This window comes from Primulina tabacum, chromosome 9, assembly GCF_025594145.1.
Source record: "Primulina tabacum isolate GXHZ01 chromosome 9, ASM2559414v2, whole genome shotgun sequence".
NCBI classification, from domain to species: domain Eukaryota; kingdom Viridiplantae; phylum Streptophyta; class Magnoliopsida; order Lamiales; family Gesneriaceae; genus Primulina; species Primulina tabacum.
The window spans coordinates 16519145-16536935 of NC_134558.1; positions in this window are offsets into that span (position 1 = coordinate 16519145).

Consider the following 17791-nt stretch of genomic DNA (forward strand, 5'->3'; position numbering starts at 1 on the left):
AGATTTGTACTGACCCACTTCAGTTTGGACTTTTCACTGCCAAAAGCTGAAACTCTTAGTATTACAAAATGTTCTCAGTGCGTAACTGATCTTAGGCACTATCGAATTTAACGATTATCACAAAGTGCTAGTGAGCTCAAATTGTAGCCTTGACTGCTACGAATAAACCAAGTAAGAGTGAGCTAGGATTTTGGCAGAGTAACAGCAAGCTTTTAATAGAGTGATCTTCTCTTTTTTATTCAGCTGTTCTTCTATCATATTTATAAGCTTCCCTTCCAACGGTAACTTGAAATATATTTGAATCTTTGTATCCGTTGATTGCCACTTCATTATTTCTTGGGCATTGTTTGCTTCATTTATTATAATGCGAAGTCTTAACTTCTTTAGCCGAAATGTGTTGTTCTAAGCTGTATTGATTGAAGTGCGGCGTTTCATATTCAGTTGCAGTCTTCTATGTCTCTTTGTTGGTTGAATGTTCTTTCCCGAGACATGTTCAGTTGAAGGATGCTTAGCTTAGAAGCATACGGCTGAATGTATCAACTGATCGGTTTCCAACTGATCAATTTTTTTTAGATCAGCTGATTTCAGTTGTTAAGTCCAGTTGCTGAATATAATCGCGCGTATCAGTTGGTTCATATTTTGTTAAACGCCGGAATTTAGTTTTCAACAATTTCCCCCTTTATGGTGTTTGAAAAAACTAAGTAAATAATAACTGAACGTCTGAACTCATTGTAGATAAAATAAGAGATTGATCAACTGAATAATGGACTACACGAATCTATAGAGATTTTTCTAAGATTTCTTTTGTTGTTCAAGAGATAGATTAACTGAATAATGGACTACACGAATTGTAGAGATTTTTCTTCAACGAGAAGATTTCTTTTGTTGTTCTAGAATCTCTTTGATCTCTTCCACCTTTTTGTCAAACAACTCCATCTTCAATGAGAATTTCCGAACATCTGTTGATAAAACATTGACAGTAGTGGATATGCTAGAGATAGCAGAGAGCATTGTGTTTTGCAACGAGACTATTTTTCTTGTTACAAGCGTCTCTAGATTTTTAACTCGTTTGCTGATAACGTCTTGAGTGATGGAGAGACTCTCAGCCAAACCTTTGTTCTTCTTAATTGCTTCCATTGATTGAAACAGAGAGTTTAAGGCTTCTTGAATTGCTTTCAGTTTCTCTGAGTTGAATGCCTCAGAATGTTCTAGCTTCAGAGAATGTTCTAATTGAGTATGCTGAATCTTGTACAGATCATTAATCACTCTATGTATATCATGCTGAATTTCCTGAATTTCTGCAAGAACAAAATCAAGATCTTTGGCGGAGTTAAGATTTGGCTGATCTGACGCTCCAGCCTTCTGTGAGATTTGATCAAAAACCACCATGATTCTTTCAGATATCATTGTTTCAGCAATATTCGGTTCTGGAACATCTGTTTCAGTTACTGCCATTTGGACCAGATGAGGTCAAGACTGATGTTGTTCAGCATTTGAGCATTCCTGCTAAATGTGAGAGTTTGCAGGATCTTCAGCTAGTGAGTCATGAATTGATGCTTCTGCTTGATAGTCATCTGAGATTCGAGCTGACTCTTTAGTTGGAGGATTGTCAGAAGTAGGAAACAGAGCCTCCAGATTCTCAGCAATTTGGTGATCCGGTGATTGAGCAAACATCATTCTTGGATCATTTGGTTCAGAAATGGCAGCCTTAACTGGCTCTTCAGTTAAGATGGTATTCTCTTCAGCAGCTTGATCAGCGGAGTGATCAACTGATAAAGGTTCATTAATAACAGATTCTGTCACCACTGCTTGAATAATTTCATCAATGTTGGCAAAATTCAACTCGGCTTCAGAGTACAGCTGATATTCCACAGCAGATGATTGTGGCACATCCTGAACTGTTTCTTCAGTTGTAACAATAGTTTGTTCTGAGGGTGGCTCTTTCTGCTGAGAGGAGGGTTCTTCTTCTTCTTCTTCAGAGGCTTCCTCAGGAAGAACTAACTCCTGATCCATTTCCCACACTTTTATCTGAGCTTGCAAGCTAGTAAGATCTGTATCTAGCTGAGTGATCATAGCTCGATCATTATAAGCAGTTGGATTGGTGGGAATGTAGTTTGCCTTCAATTTCTCAAGCAGTTGAGATAGCTTCTTAGCTCGAATTTGGTCAAAAAATAGGTTTTCCTTTCCAAAGCCTGAACAATTGTGGCAGTTTTGACCATCTTGAGGACAATTGCTTCCAGTTTGATAAACTTGTTCAGTTGGGATTTCTTTTTCAGCTGCTTAGCCAAAATCTGAGTTCTGTAAGCGGCTCAGGCATCATAGGATTGAAGTTTTGATGCTGCAAAATTATTAACTTGTTCCCAAACAAGGTCAATATGAGTTTGAATGGCATTAGATGGTCTTGGCTCTTCAACTAATCTGCCCTTGCCTTTTTCAGTACTGAGGATGTGTGGAATTTCCAATCCATTACGAGTAGTATCCACCAGTTCTATAATCTTTATACCTTTGGGTCTGGCAGGTGCTAGAACAGTATGACGATTGATATGGATTAGAGGAGCTTTGATCCTAACTGTTTCCTTTGTTGCACCAGCTGAGATTTCTGGTGGGATGATCTTCAGAGGAACAGCTTTGATAGGGTGTTGGGCATCCAAAGATTTCAGCCTTTCAGTAGGAATAGATTCTACTGTGGTTGGTAATTTTGTCCTTTGTGTTCGTGGTTTCTTGGAAACTTTTGGAGAGGGGGTCTTCTCGGAATCGGATTCACTGATAATTAGTTTTCTTTTAACTGTCTTCAGTTGAGCCAATGTCTTGGTCTGTTTAACTGATTTCGGACCAGCCTGTTGCGTTTCGATCTCCTTTTTGATCTTCACGAACTGATCAGGAGAGATATCTAATTTAGTCTTGGGTGGCAGAACATTCTTCCCATTGAAAATTTTTAATTTAGATAATCGCTCTGAATCATCAGCCACCAACCCTTTGACTTTCATCAAATAGCTCAGCGGCACTGCAAATCCTTTGGATTGCTTGGTGGAGGAAAACATATTCTTCAAGATACTGAAAATAAGTTGCTTCCAGTTGAATTTTCTTCTTGCCATAATAACCGTAATAGCTTAAAACTTTTCCAAAGTCAGGGCGGCATACGATCCTGCCTTAGCCAATAGCCCTTTGGCTACGATATCAGCCAGCAACTGAACCTCATGCTTCAGTTCCTTCTTAGGATCAGAAACTTTGATTTTCCGTCCATCAGCAGATAGTGCAGTTTGCATTTCTTCAATATCTGATGCTTTAACATCAGCAAGGTGTACCAGTCCATCAGAAGGTAATGAAAAGATTTCTCCGAAAGAATCTTCAGAAATGGTCACCAACTGACCATTAATAGCGGAAACGATGCTTCCATCAGAGTTGATATATCCATTTGAGTAGAGGTCCTGGAGTTCTTTTGGGTAAATCTCCTGCGAGTATTGCCCCAAGAATATCCTCAGCCTAGTTGATTCAAGCTTCAGAAATACATTTTTCACATTGACTTCTTCGACTGATAAAGCTGATTCAAAGTTGATAGCCATAGCATTCAATATATGAGCAGGGATCTGATTTGCCATTGTTGAGAGTAAGGAAACCTGAGATTTTGCGAAATTCGAGCTCTGAGTGTATGAGTTTGCTCTGAGAGATGATGTACGCGTAAGAAAGAAACTGAATTGAAGCGAGGAATTATTTATATGTATGTGACTGTTTAAATTCTGGACACGTGTCAGTCCATCAAAATTTTGAATAAAAACGTGTGCTGTAAGCGTGTGTACAATTTAAACGGTTCAAATGCTTCCACGTTTTTTAAAATAAGATTCATCATTAGATAGCAGATAGTCACGTCACTTGATTTGGAATATAATATGATTAATTAGTTAACTTATGTGAGAAGATTAGTGAAATACCCAACTGAACGATCAGTTGTAAGACGGTGTCCTTTCAGTTGAGAGTTTACTAACATTTGTCTTCTCAGTTAACCTCTTAAAAACTGATATTCCCCCTTAATTGGTGCATAGAATAATTAAAGTGACGATATAAAAATAAATTTAAAGGTAAAAAATATTACCGTTAGTTTCAGTCATATTGGTGAAAATATTCAAGACAAAATGAATGGCAGATACGAGTAGCTCGAGTGCTTCGCCGTTTGCTCTGGAGACCAGGAAGGCTGTTATAGAAGATGAAGTCTTCTATAAGAGTCTTCAGTACTGGGAAAAGTTGTAGAAACTTGAGTTCCTGTATAATACTGGAGAGGCTACCACTCCCGAACTGGTGACAGAGTTGAAAAGAGTGCGGGAGCACTTGAACATAGCTGTGTGGGTGGACATCTTTAAGGATGGTCATATCTATCAGCTAATGCTTCGAAAGGAACTGAAAATCCTTAAGCGCATAGCTGTTTCTCAGAGCTTTATCAAGACATCTACCGCACCTTTATCCTCTTGGTTGAAAATGTGGATAATTGTTGTAGAAGAAAAATATGATGATGTAATCCGTGCAAACGTTTATAGTTGAATGAATTATTTATATGAGCTTAATTTTGTTTTTCACTTTCCTGCAAATGATAAATTTCATCAGTTGTTATATATGAATTGCGAACTTAAACAGATGAAATGATGAAAGAGTAACTTATATAAGTTGACTATGAACTGAAATCAGTTAAGCATTAAGTAATAAATGACAAACTGATATCAGTTGATAATGAACAACTGTTAAATAAGAATCCTGGGTAAATGAGAAAAACGCTTCGGTTGAGTTGAGACTCTTTGGTTTCTTCAACATTCAATGTCATCTGTCTATAAATAAGACGAGGGAGATAAAATGCGAGACAATAACAGTTCAATATGTCGGATTCAATTAATTCTGATGCATGCAGCAGTACGCATATTCAAGTTACTGAACAATTAAGTCCTTATTTAGAAGAGTTGAAGAAAACGATGGAGGAATATGTCTTGACGAAAGTGATGTTGACATGGTTCAAAATTCATGATTTGCAAAGGATAAGTAGTAGTGGTGATGCTCCTTCTCGTGCTCAAGCAGCAACAGCAAGAAAATACATTGATCGTTTTGAAGTCAGGCATGTTACAGACCTGGTTGATGACAATGTTATGTTACAAGCAATACTATGGAAAGAATGGCATGTGATTGAGAAGATTTCTACAACTGAATCATTTTCTAGAATCAGAATTTATGAGTTGAATAATTGGATTATAGAATGGCAAGATTCAGTTGGTCCTAAGTTATCTTCTGTAAGATGGAATCGATTTTATTCTTAATAAAGTATCATTACAAATTTGTTGTTGTGTTCTTATTTTCAGCAAAGAATTTTATTTGTAAAACAGCATCAATAATAATTTTAAGACAAGTCAATTAAACCAAAAATATTGCGAAAGTGAGAAAACTTAGTCTCGGGTAATTGTTTGGTGAAGATGTCAGCTGCTTGTTGCTCAGTTGAAATATACTCCAGTCTAATGTTCTTCTTCAAAGCATGATCTCTAATGAAGTGGTGCCTGACATCTATATGCTTGGTCTTTGAGTGAAGAACTGGATTATAGGTGATGGCAATTGTGCACGTATTGTCACAAAATATGGGCGATTCATTTGTAATTACTCCATAATCTCTCAGTTGTTGCTAGATCCAGATCAGTTGTGCACAACAACTACCAGCAGCAAGGTATTCTGCTTCAGTTGTTGAGGTAGCTATGGATGTCTGCTTTTTGCTGAACCAAGACATCAGTCTGTCTCCTAGAAACTGACAAGATCCACTTGTACTTTTACGATCAAGCTTACATCCTGCATAATCTGCATCTGAATATCCAAATAAATTGAAAGTAGAGTCTTTAGAATACCATAACCCAACATTTTGTGTACCCTTAAGATATTTCAAAATTCTTTTAGCGGCTGAGAAATGTGATTGCTTAGGATTTGCTTGAAATCTAGCACACATACAGACAGCAAATACAATATAAGGACGACTGGCAGTTAAGTACAACAATGAACTTATTAAACCTCGATATAATGTCGCCTCAACTGATATTCCCCCTTGATCAGTGTCCAATTTTACTGATGAGCTCATGGGAGTATTTGCAGCTGAACATGATTCCATGCCAAATTTCTTCAGCAGCTCCTTTGTATATTAAGTTTGACTGATGAATATACCAGTCTCCAGTTGCTTCACTTGCAGTCCAAGAAAGAATGTCAGTTCACCCATCATGCTCATTTCAAACTTATCCTGCATTAGCTTAGCAAACTTTTCGCATAATTTGGGATTAGTTGACCCAAATATGATATCATCAACATAAATTTGAACTAATAAAATGTGATCATTCTTAGCAAATTTGAACAAGGTCTTATCAACTGATCCAACAGAAAAATCATGATCAGTTAGAAATTTTGAAAGAGTTTCGTACCAAGCTCTGGGAGCTTGTTTAAGACCATATAAGGCTTTTTTCAAATGATATACATGATCAGGAAAGTTGTGATTTACAAAACCTGGGGGTTGTTCAACATATACTTCCTCTTGTAATTGACCGTTCAGGAATGCACTCTTTACATCCATCTGATAGACCTTTAAGTTCTTGTGTGATGCATAAGCAAGAAAAATTCTGATTGCTTCCAGTCTTGCAACTGGAGCATACGTCTCATCATAGTCAATTCCTTCTTCTTGCCTATATCCTTGTGCCACTAATCTTGCTTTGTTGCTTCCAACTGAACCATCCTCGTTCAGTTTATTTCTGTATACCCATTTTGTACCTATAATAGTTTTTTAAATCGGTCTTGGAACTAAGTTCCAGACATTGTTATAAGTGAACTGATTTAGCTCTTCTTGCATTGCATTTACCCAGTTAGGATCAGCAAGAGTTTCATCAGTTTTCTTCGGTTCTAGTTTTGAAACAAAAGCTGAATAGATAAATAAATTTAGCATTTGATTGCGAGTTCTTACTGGATCAGATGGATTTCCTATTACCAGTTCAGGTTGATGTGATTTTTTCCATCTGTACTCAGTATTTGTTGTATCAGCAATTTCTTCAGTTGGTAACCGAACACAGTTTTCAGTCTCAGTTGGTGCTTCATCAACTGGTATTTGAATGTTATCATTATGCTCTCTCAACTGATCATTAGCAACGACTTCCTGCACATCTGATTGGTCCAGTACTTCTGGGTCAGGTGTTTGAATTATGTTTTGATTGCCACGACTTTGATTTGTGTCATCATCTTCCAAACTGATATCTGTAAATCGATCAACTAGCTCAACATGATCATCTGGCTTATCAGTTAGTTCAGTTTCATCGAAATCAACATGAGCAGATTCTTCAACATTTAGGGTTTTCTTGTTGAAGACTCTAAAAGCTATACTAACTGATGAGTATCCAAGAAATATTCCTTCTGCAGATTTAGCATCAAACGCTTTTAAATAATTTTTACCATTATCAAGAATAAAACATCTGCAGCTGAATATTTTTAAACAAGTAATTATACTTTTTCTTCCATGCCAGATCTCATATGGTGTTTTCATATGATTTTTATTAATAATTGATCTGTTCTGAGTGTAACACTCAGTGTTTAATGCCTCTGCCCAAAATCTTTGAGAAATACCAGAATCAGCAAGCATCGTTCTAGCAGCTTCTTTAATAGTCTGATTTCTCATCTCAGCTACACCATTTTGCTGAGGAGTTCTGGCTGCTGAGAGCTCATGCTTAATTCCAGCATTTTCTAGGAAATTTTAAAGAGTTTGATTGTTGAATTCAGTTCATCGATCAGATCTGATTCGATCAATTTCAACTGATTTTTCATTTAAAAGTCTTTTAAAGAGCTTTATTAGTTGCGAAGCAGTATGGTCTTTAGATTTGAGAAAAATAACCCAAGTAAATCTTGAAAAATCATCTACGACTACCAAGGTGTATTTCATTCCTCCTAAGCTCATGACTGGTATAGGACCAAAGAGATCCATGTGCAACAGTTCTAAGCATCGGGATGAAGATTTACAGCCCTTGTTTTTAAAAGAGGATCGTACTTTTTTACCATACTGACATGCTGAACAAAGTTTTTCTTTTGAAAAGTCTATTTTGGGCAAACCGGTTACAAGTTCATGTTTACTCAGATAGGCAATGGTTTTAAAGTTTAAATGATTTAGTCTCTTATGCCACAACAAGTTTTTAGACGATTTGGAAGCAATAAAACAAACTGGTGCATAAGTTTGATCATTCCAACTGACTTTATATGTGTTTCCACAACGTTTGCCAGTTAGTATGATTTCATTAGTTGAAGTTTTGACTGAACATGAGTTTTTGTCAAATTGTACTGAGAATCCACTGTCGCATAACTGACTGATGCTAATCAAGTTATACTTCAGGTTTTCTACTAATAGGACATCTTTAAAAGTAAAGTTACCATGGATATGCATACCCTTACCCACAGTTCTACCTTTGGAATTGTCCCCGAAACTGATGTTTGGACCACTGTATTTGATCAGTTGAGATAGCGCACTTGCATCTCCTGTCATATGTCGCGAACATCCACTGTCCAAATACCATATTGAGTTCTTGTTTGTACCTGTTACTTGCAATCACACACATAATATAACTTGGTACCCATATCTATTTGGGTTCTGAACTGATTAGTCCCTTAGGAACCCACACTTGGATTAGTCTAACAGACTTTCCAGTAGTTGTATTCCAAATGGTTTTTCTCGGCTTTTGTGTGCTTGGTGTGTAGTGTACAGATGATACAATATGTGTTTTAGCTTTATTCAACTGATTGTTCAGTCTATATCTCTTCTGAACTGGCTTGCAGTTATAGTAATTGAAATAGCTATTCGAATAGTTCTTGTGGAACTTCTTTGATGACTGACTTTGTGAATCAGTTGAGAATTTTTGACTATAACCAATCCCATATCTTCTAGCCTTGTTCATATTCTCAGGTAGGTTGCTCAATCAGTTTACTGGGCTCAATTTGTTCTTGTACCACTGTTGTTTTGACAAAGTGAATGTATTTCCCTTTGCCTGTTTTTAGCTTTGGTTGAGTATCATTTGGATACATTTCTCCTTGAGTGTTGAACCCTAAAAAAGTTTTATCATAAACTGATTTTTGTGAATTCTGCATCTCATTCAGTGCAGCAGATGACTTGTTCCAAGACTGAATGAGCTCAGTCTGTTTTGAGTTTTCAAGAATCAACTTCTGGATTAATGACTGATTTTTGTTTCTCGCTGCTTTTAACTCAGCAATTTCCCTTTTTACACTCAACCCATGTTAGAGTAGGTGCCCGTCGAGCCAAGTGTTGGCCGAGTGTTCACAATGAAACTCTATGTATAAAATGATCTTTATTTTAATAATATTTGAAATTATTATTTTGGCACATCTTTATCTGTATACCCATGCAAGTTGCATAGATAAAGCCATTGAATATACAAATAGTAGAAAGAGTCTGAGATGCTCATATGATGAGTATCATGAAACTCATATTTGAATATTGTATATTCTAAACAGTTCCTAGTCGATTCAGCCGCCGCTAAGAAGGATATAGGCCGCTCGAGTTCGAGACTAGTATCTGCGATGTGAGTACCATGTTTCATTGGTAGGGGACATTGTGATGTCCGATCATGCAGATAGGTGATCCTGGTAGAGTGCACTGAACAACCCTCCATAAAGGACTTTCCAAGTGGTTCTCACTTATCGAGTGGAAACGTCCTAGTTTATGGTTGTACACCATTAGTCCTTATGACCCGGGACAACATTGAGCGGAAACGTCCTAGTTTATGTGCTAGCATTAATTGATGGTGTATGATATGTGATATTATGCATGAAAGATGATCAAAAGCCCAAGCCCAATTTGCTAGGTGTATGCTAGGATATTTTGTGTTGAATGATTGTAATAATTATCAATTTATAAAGTGGGCTTGGTTTATGGCCCGTTCCCACCCCCATGAGATGTATCCCTATTTGCCATGAATATTTATTTGTAAATATTAGTATAGTGGATGATCAAGATTGGAAGATGGTGGACATGATGATTATGAATATCGAAGACATGTAAATATTGAAAGCTAATGTAATAGTTGCATTTGCATCCCATGCATTTCCCTAGGATTGGACCTAGGCCCGTGTTTAGCTCACACGGGCCATTAGTATTGGGGCGATTGATCATCCTTGTTTTGTTTACTTGTTTATAATATATGCATGATATGTTATAAATAATGAGTATGTGCGTTATTATTATGATAATAACAAAGTTGCATGAATCCGGCAAACATAGGATCAAACATGGCGAGCTTTTAAATAAAATTAATGATGAGACCTTTCAAAATTAAAAAAACCCTCATTTTGAATAAGATTCAAAATTAATATCAAGCCCGAAAAGGGGAATTATAAATTTGTTTATAATTTCCATGTCTTCCATGGACAATGGGTGCATGATGAACGCTATCCGTGCTCGGGGCTCGGCTCATATTATTGGGGGGGCCCTGGGTGCCGGAAAGCTGTGACATCTATTGACATGGTGATGTGAACTACGTGGAACTCCCATGATTTCGGCTCATATTATTGAGGGAACTCATGGCGACCGTCCATTAAGGTTCAACATCGATGGGTAAGGCTTGACACGTGATGATGAACGACGTCATATTATTAGGGTCCTTATCAAACGTGAGACAAAAGTTTACGTAAAGGCTTGCATGGTGATGCAATTGGTAACTACCTTTTAGGTATTATGATTGGCTGATTTTATTCGGGATCATAATTCGCTAATTGGACCTTACGTACCTACTGAGAAAAGGAGTTTCCCGTTTTGACTAGAGGGTAGTGAAAATGTAAAAATAGTGGGAGCGAAAATTTATAAAGTAAAAGTCCATACTTTATATCTTACTAAATATTTTAAAATAGTCATTAACATTTATCTGTTTACTTTTCAGTACAATTTATTGACAATGTCTTCGATTCGCAATCCGCTATCTACAATACTCGACAAACACGTATTAACCGGACCTAATTACCTCACTTGGCTAAGAAACTTGAAAATCGTCTTGAATTCGGAAAGGATAGCATATACACTGACTAAGTCGCGCCCTGTTGAGGCTTCGACTGACTGCACTCCTGAGGAATTGCAGACTTACAAGGAATGGTGTGACCATGACTTGAAAGCCAGGTGTTATATGCAGGCTTCTATGAATGATGAGCTGCAGAGGCGTTTTGAGGATGCAAAGAGTGCTGCTGACATTCATTTGCATCTCAAGGAGCTCTTTGGTGAGCAAACACGGCCTCTTAGGCATGCTACCGTCAAGGAGCTGATCACTTTGCGCATGCGAGATGGGACCTCGGTCCATGAGCATGGCCTGAAGTTGATTGGGCTAGTGGACAAGCTCGTTGGCATGGATCTGATGTTGCCTTCAGAGTTGACCACCGACGTGTTGCTCTTATCACTGCCTAGCTCATTTGATCCTTTTGTGGTGAATTTCAACATGAACAAGCTAGAGCCGACCCTTAAGGAGTTGGTTGACATGCTTGTTACGTTTGAATTCACCATCAGGAAAGAGAAGTTGGTTCTTTATGTGGTTTCTTCATCTGGTACGAAGATTGATCCACATGGGAAGGGAAAGAAGCGTTCTTTCCAACGTCACAAGAAGAACGTGCTCTTGTTGAGGCAACCTCCGAATCCCGTCGTGGCAGCCACACCAGTTAAGGCTAACAAGACTAGTGATGTTTGTCATCAGTGCAAGAAGCCTGGACATTAGAGGCGTAATTACAAAGAATATCTTGCTCAGAAAAGTTCTGAAAATGGTATGTTCTACATTGAAGTAAACATTTCAATTAACTCTACTTCTTGGGTATTGGATACCGGTTGTGGCTCACATCTCTGTAATGAGTTACAGGTGATGGGAAAAAGTAGAAGGCTTACAGAAGGTGAGACCTTCTTAAGGATGGGCAATGGAGCAAGAGTTGCTGCCAAGACCGTGGGAGATGTTTACTTATTGTTGAATAATAATTTTAAGTTAATTTTTAAGAGATGTTTTGTTTGTACCTGATTTAATGAAAAAACATTGTTTCCATTTCTATGTTGATAAAGATGGATATTCTTGTTTTTTTAGCAAATGTGTTTGCAATATTTACAAGAATGAATGTTTAATTGGTACTGGTGAACTTGAAAACGATCTCTATAACTTAAAATTGAAAGATATTCCACTAAATGTCCATTCAAAGGCAGAAACCATATGAGGTATGGATGGGTAAGCCTCCCAAATATTCATATCATAGAATATGGGGGTGCCCTGCTTATGTGAAGCAGGTAGTGGGAGATAAATTGGATAGTCGATCCATTTTATGTTACTTTGTGGGATATCCAAAGAATTCGGTTGGATACTACTTCTATCATCCCCAAGAAACAAAAGTGTTTGTTTATAGGAATGCAACCTTTTTGGAAAGGGAATTTCTATTGGATAGAAAAGGGGAGATGATAGAACTCGAAGAGGTTCAAGAGACACCCACAATTATAGAACCAACACCCGAAAAGCCAAGAGAGGAGATACAAGCTCCTAGAAGATCCGAGAGAGTCTCGAGACCACCTATGAGGTATGGTCTGCTTCTTGAAGAGGGCCATGATGAGCCTATCCATGGATGTGATCCAAGGACCTTCAAGGAAGCATTATCTGATGCCGATTCATCCAAGTGGCTTGAAGCAATGGAATTTAAGATGAATTCTATGTATTCGAACCAAGTGTGGAATCTCGTGGATCCACCTGAGGGAATTGTTCCCATAGGGTGTAAATGGATTTACAAGAGTAAACTTGGGGCGGATGAGAAGGTATTGACCTTCAAGGCGCGATTGGTGGCAAAAGGATATACTCAAAGACAAGGAGTTGACTTTGAGGAAACCTTTTCTCCAGGTTCAATGTTCAAGTCCATAAGGATATTGCTAGCCGTAGCTGCATGAAATGACTATTAGATATGGCAGATGGATGTCAAGACAGTCTTTCCTAATGGGGATATTAAGGAAGAGATTTACATGTCTCAACCTGAAGGGTTTACATCTGTCGGAAGTGAGCATATGGTATGCAAACTTCAGAGATCTATTTATGGTCTAAAGCAGGTATCTAGGAGTTGGAACCTTAGATTCGATAGTACAATCAAAGAGTTTGGTTTTACTAAGAATCCTGAGGAACCCTGTGTGTATGAGAAGGTTAGTGGGAGTGCTGTGACATTCCTGGTGCTTTATGTTTATGACATTCTACTCATTGGTAATGATGTAGGAATGTTGCAATCAACTAAAATATGGTTAGCGAGTAAGTTCTCGATGCAGGACTTGGGTGAAGCATCTTTTGTATTGAGAATACAGATCTATAGAGATAGCTCGAGAATATTGCTTGGTCTCACCCAGACCACATACATTGATACCATCGTGAAGCGTTCTCGATGGATGAGTCCAAGAGAGGACATCTACCAATGTGTCATGGCGTGTCCCTATCCAAGTCTATGTCTCCCAAGACAGATAGCGGCGATGACAAGTATTCCTTATGCATCTGCGATTGGTAGCATCATGTATGGGATGATATCTACACGTCCTGACGTGGCTTTTGCACTAAGTGTAGTGAGTAGATATCAATCGAACCCTGGTCTTCCACACTGAAAAGCTGTGAAAGAAATCCTCAAGTATTTGAGAAGGACCAATAAGTTGTTCTTGGTCTAAGGGGATGGAGAACTAAAATTTGAAGGCTATACCGACTCTAGCTTCCAAAGCGATATCGATGACTTGAAGTCAACCTCTGGGTTTGTATTCATGCTCAATGGTGCTGCTGTCTCTTGGAAGGGTTCCATGCAAGACGGTACTACGGATTCCAGCACAGAGGCCGAATACATTGCTGCATCAGATGCAGAAAAAGGAAGCTGTTTGGAAAAGGAATTTCGTCCAAGAGTTGGGCGTCATTCTAAATAGAGTTGCTCATGTCCCGGTGTTGTGTGACAACACAGGAGCTATAGCTTAAGCAAAGGAGCCAAGGTCTCATCAGAAGTCCAAACATGTATTGAGAAAGTACCACATCCTCCGAGAGCTTGTGGAAAGAGGAGAAGTCTCGATTGACAAAGTCGGCTCCGCAGATAATGTTGCTGATCTACTAACTAAGCCTTTACCTGGACCATTATTCGAGAAGCATCGCGAATCGATGGGTTTGAAGCATATGGGTAGTTGGCTCTAGTGCAAGTGGGAGATTGTTAGAGTAGGTGCCCGTCAAGCCAAGTGTTGGCCGAGTGTTCACAATGAAACTCTATGTATAAACGATCTTTATTTTAATAATATTTGAAATTATTATTTTGGCACATCTTTATCTGTATACCCATACAAGTTGCATAGATAAAGTCTTTGAATATACAAATAGTAGAAAGAATATGAGATGCTCATATGATGAGTATCATGAAACTCATATTTGGAATACTATATATTCTAAAAAGTTCCTAGTCGATTCAGCCGCCGCTAAGAAGGATATAGGCCGCTCGAGTTCGAGACTAGTATATGCGATGTGAGTACCATGTTTCATTGGTAGGGGACATTGTGATGTCCGATCATGCAGATAGGTGCTCCTGGTAGAGTGCACTGAACAACCATACATAAAGGACTTTCCAAGTGGTTCTCACTTATCGAGTGGAAACGTCCTAGTTTATGGTTGTACACCATTAGTCCTTATGACCCAGGACAACATTGAGACTCTATGTGCTAGCATTACACTTTGACTTGTTTACCGACTCTCATGGGGTCATCAGGTGGCAAGGTTGGGTTTTTTGTCGAAACATATAGGAGTCGATGCATTGTAGTCGGGGATTGACCGCTTACCTTCGGGTATGGATATCCTATGTGTATGTAGTATGAAATCTCTGATCAGAGTATGGTGGTAATTATGAAAGGGGTTTCATAGATTACACCATCGATGCAACTACAACATGACACATAGTATCGATTCATTGACAACTCTCGATATACCAATGGTTGTCGAATCTATCGGGATATATGAGTTGAAGGGATCGTACTGTACGCTAACCATAATTGAATGGTTCTTGCAGGCACTATCATTTGATACCTAGGGAATCATGTAAGCGATGCTGCTAGGCGTTTAACATGATTGGTTGGGTACTATCAGACTTGAGTTCTGACATACTTGTTATCAAGGAGTTGATAAGTAAGAATGGAGCAATTGGGGTATGCTCATATAAGGACATGTTTAGTCCAAATCACATGGAGATGTGAACCCACGGCTAGTTGTATCAATGAACCATTGAGGACAACACAAGTACTAGCTTTCTAGATCCCTTGAGAATTAAAAATAGTTCAATGTGTTGAACGGCTTATAAATGAGTTTATAAGCGTAAGGAAAAATAGAAGTATGACTTCTATGAGAGAAATGTAACTTTTAATTTATGAATGTGTTCCTAAAATTAAAAGTTGGCCAAGTAAATAATGTATTTGAAAATTGTGATTTTTATAAACATTATTATGGACTAAATTAAATTAATTCAAGTGTTGAATTAATTTAACACTAGTGGGCCTAGTAGAGTCCAAATAATTAAATTAATTCAAGTGCTGAATTAATTAAATAACATTGGGCCTTGTAGAGCCCAATTGAAAATAATTATTTGACTAGTGGACTTGAGTAAAATCAAGTAAGGTTTAATTGGGCTCAAATATGTTTGAGACAATTAAATTAAAAAGTCCATGGGCCCTTTGTAAATGTTACAATCCCAACAGGTTTTGCATGCTTGGGATGTGAAGAGTTGGGGAATACTTTTGATTAAAAAATTGGCATGACATGCAACTTTTGCTTTTAGCTTTTTGCAACCCCAAGACAAGTCATCCTTCTCCTTATTCTTGCAAGCAATGGCTGAAATTTTGTGTGCCTTTTCCCTCAATTTTTCTCTCTTTGGTTCTTGAATTGTTGAGGAAATCCTACACTTATCTTTGAAAAATCCTCTTATTTTTCTAGTGCAAAATAAGAGGGGTTCTAGCTAGTTGGTGGTGGGCCTAATTTTGGAGCAAGGAGAGCTTGAAGATTGTCTTGCCTTTGAAGAGCCAAGTTGTTTACAACTTGGTTGGAGCCATCATCAACCTCAAGAGGTTGATAGGTATATTTCATAACACCCTATCAATGTCATAGTTTGTGTTTTGTATATGTTACACACTAGTACATGAGGTGTTCAAGAAATTTTTCCTTAAATTTTGTGTTAGAAAATATCATTTTCGAAAATTTTGTTGCTTCCGTTGCGCATTTGAACACCTAAAATCGATCCCTTTCAACCCATCAACTGATTCATCAGTTTTGGTTTTATTGTCTGTGGGATCAGTTTGCTTTGCTTTGCTTTTTTCAAATGATGATGCAAACTTTTGATACTCATTTACCATGTCATGTAGTGTTAGAATGAGTTCTTCTCGTGTGAAATCAGTTGAGCTGAAATCAAATACATGTTGGCTAGATGATTCTTCTTCTGCATCATTAGCCATCAAGCACTTGACTTCTTCATCATCACTAGAGCTGCATGAGCTTTCTGGTTCGGACTCCTCACTGTCAGTTTCTATCCATTTAGATTTGTTTTCTTCAGCTAAGAGTACCTCATGTTTCTTTCTGAAGGACTTCTTATCTTCCTTGGGTCTTCTTTTGTGCTCATATGATTTTTTTCTTCTATCAGTTGAGCCTTGACTGTCCTTCTTGGGTTTAGGACAATCAGCAATAAAGTTACCTGATTTGCCACAGTTGTAGCAGGCATTTGATTCATCTTTGGAGCTGTTTCTTTGGTATGGCTTCTGGAAGTTTCCTTGATTCTTTCTCATGAACCTTCCAAATTTTTTGATGAACAATGACATAGCATCACCGCTCAACTGATCAGCAGATTTCTCGACTGAAATGATTGGTTCTGTTCTGACAGTAGCTAGAGCAGTTGTGGCGGCAGGGGTAGATGGTTCTCCTTCTCTAGTCTGCAACTCAAATTCATAAGCCTTTAAATCAGCAAACAGATCATAAAGTTCAATCTGGTTCAGATCTTTGGACTTCCTCATTGCCATGGTCTTGACATCTCATTCCTTGGGAAGACCTCTCATTACCTTCAGTGCAATCTCTTTGTTGGTATACACTTTTCCAAGTGCATTTAACTCATTGATGATACTGCTTACTCTTTCATCATACTCGTTCATTGATTCTCCTGCTTTCATTTTGATGTTATCAAACTTTTGAACAGCAACAGAAAGTTTATTTTCTTTGGTTTGATCATTTCCTTCACACAGCTGGATCAGCTTTCCCAAATTTCTTTGGCTGTCTTACCCATCTTTATTTTGCTGAAGGTTACTTTGTCCAGCGTTTTGTACAGAATGTCTTTAGCCACATTATCAAGATTTGCTTTTCTTTTATCTTCAGTTGTCCATTCATCTCTGCGCTTTTCTATTCTTTGTGGTGCCCCTTCTGTTATGGCAACTGCTATATTTGGTTTTAGAATCTTCATGGGTCCATCAGTTATGACATACCACATGTCATCATCTTGTGCAGCTAAATGAACCTGCATTCTGATTTTCCAATCATCAAATTCTTCTCTGGAGAACATAGGAATTTTGTTGAATGAAGTCATGCTAGCAAGTTTATAGATCAAAAGTATTCAAGAACAAGATTCAACCGCTCTGATACCACTTGATAGGATCGATTAACATATTAAAAGTGTTTAGAAGGGGGGGTTGAATAAACACTAACAATTAAAACTGATCTTTTCGAATTTTGAGTTCAGTTTGGTGACAAACTGATTCTCGGAATCTTGCTGG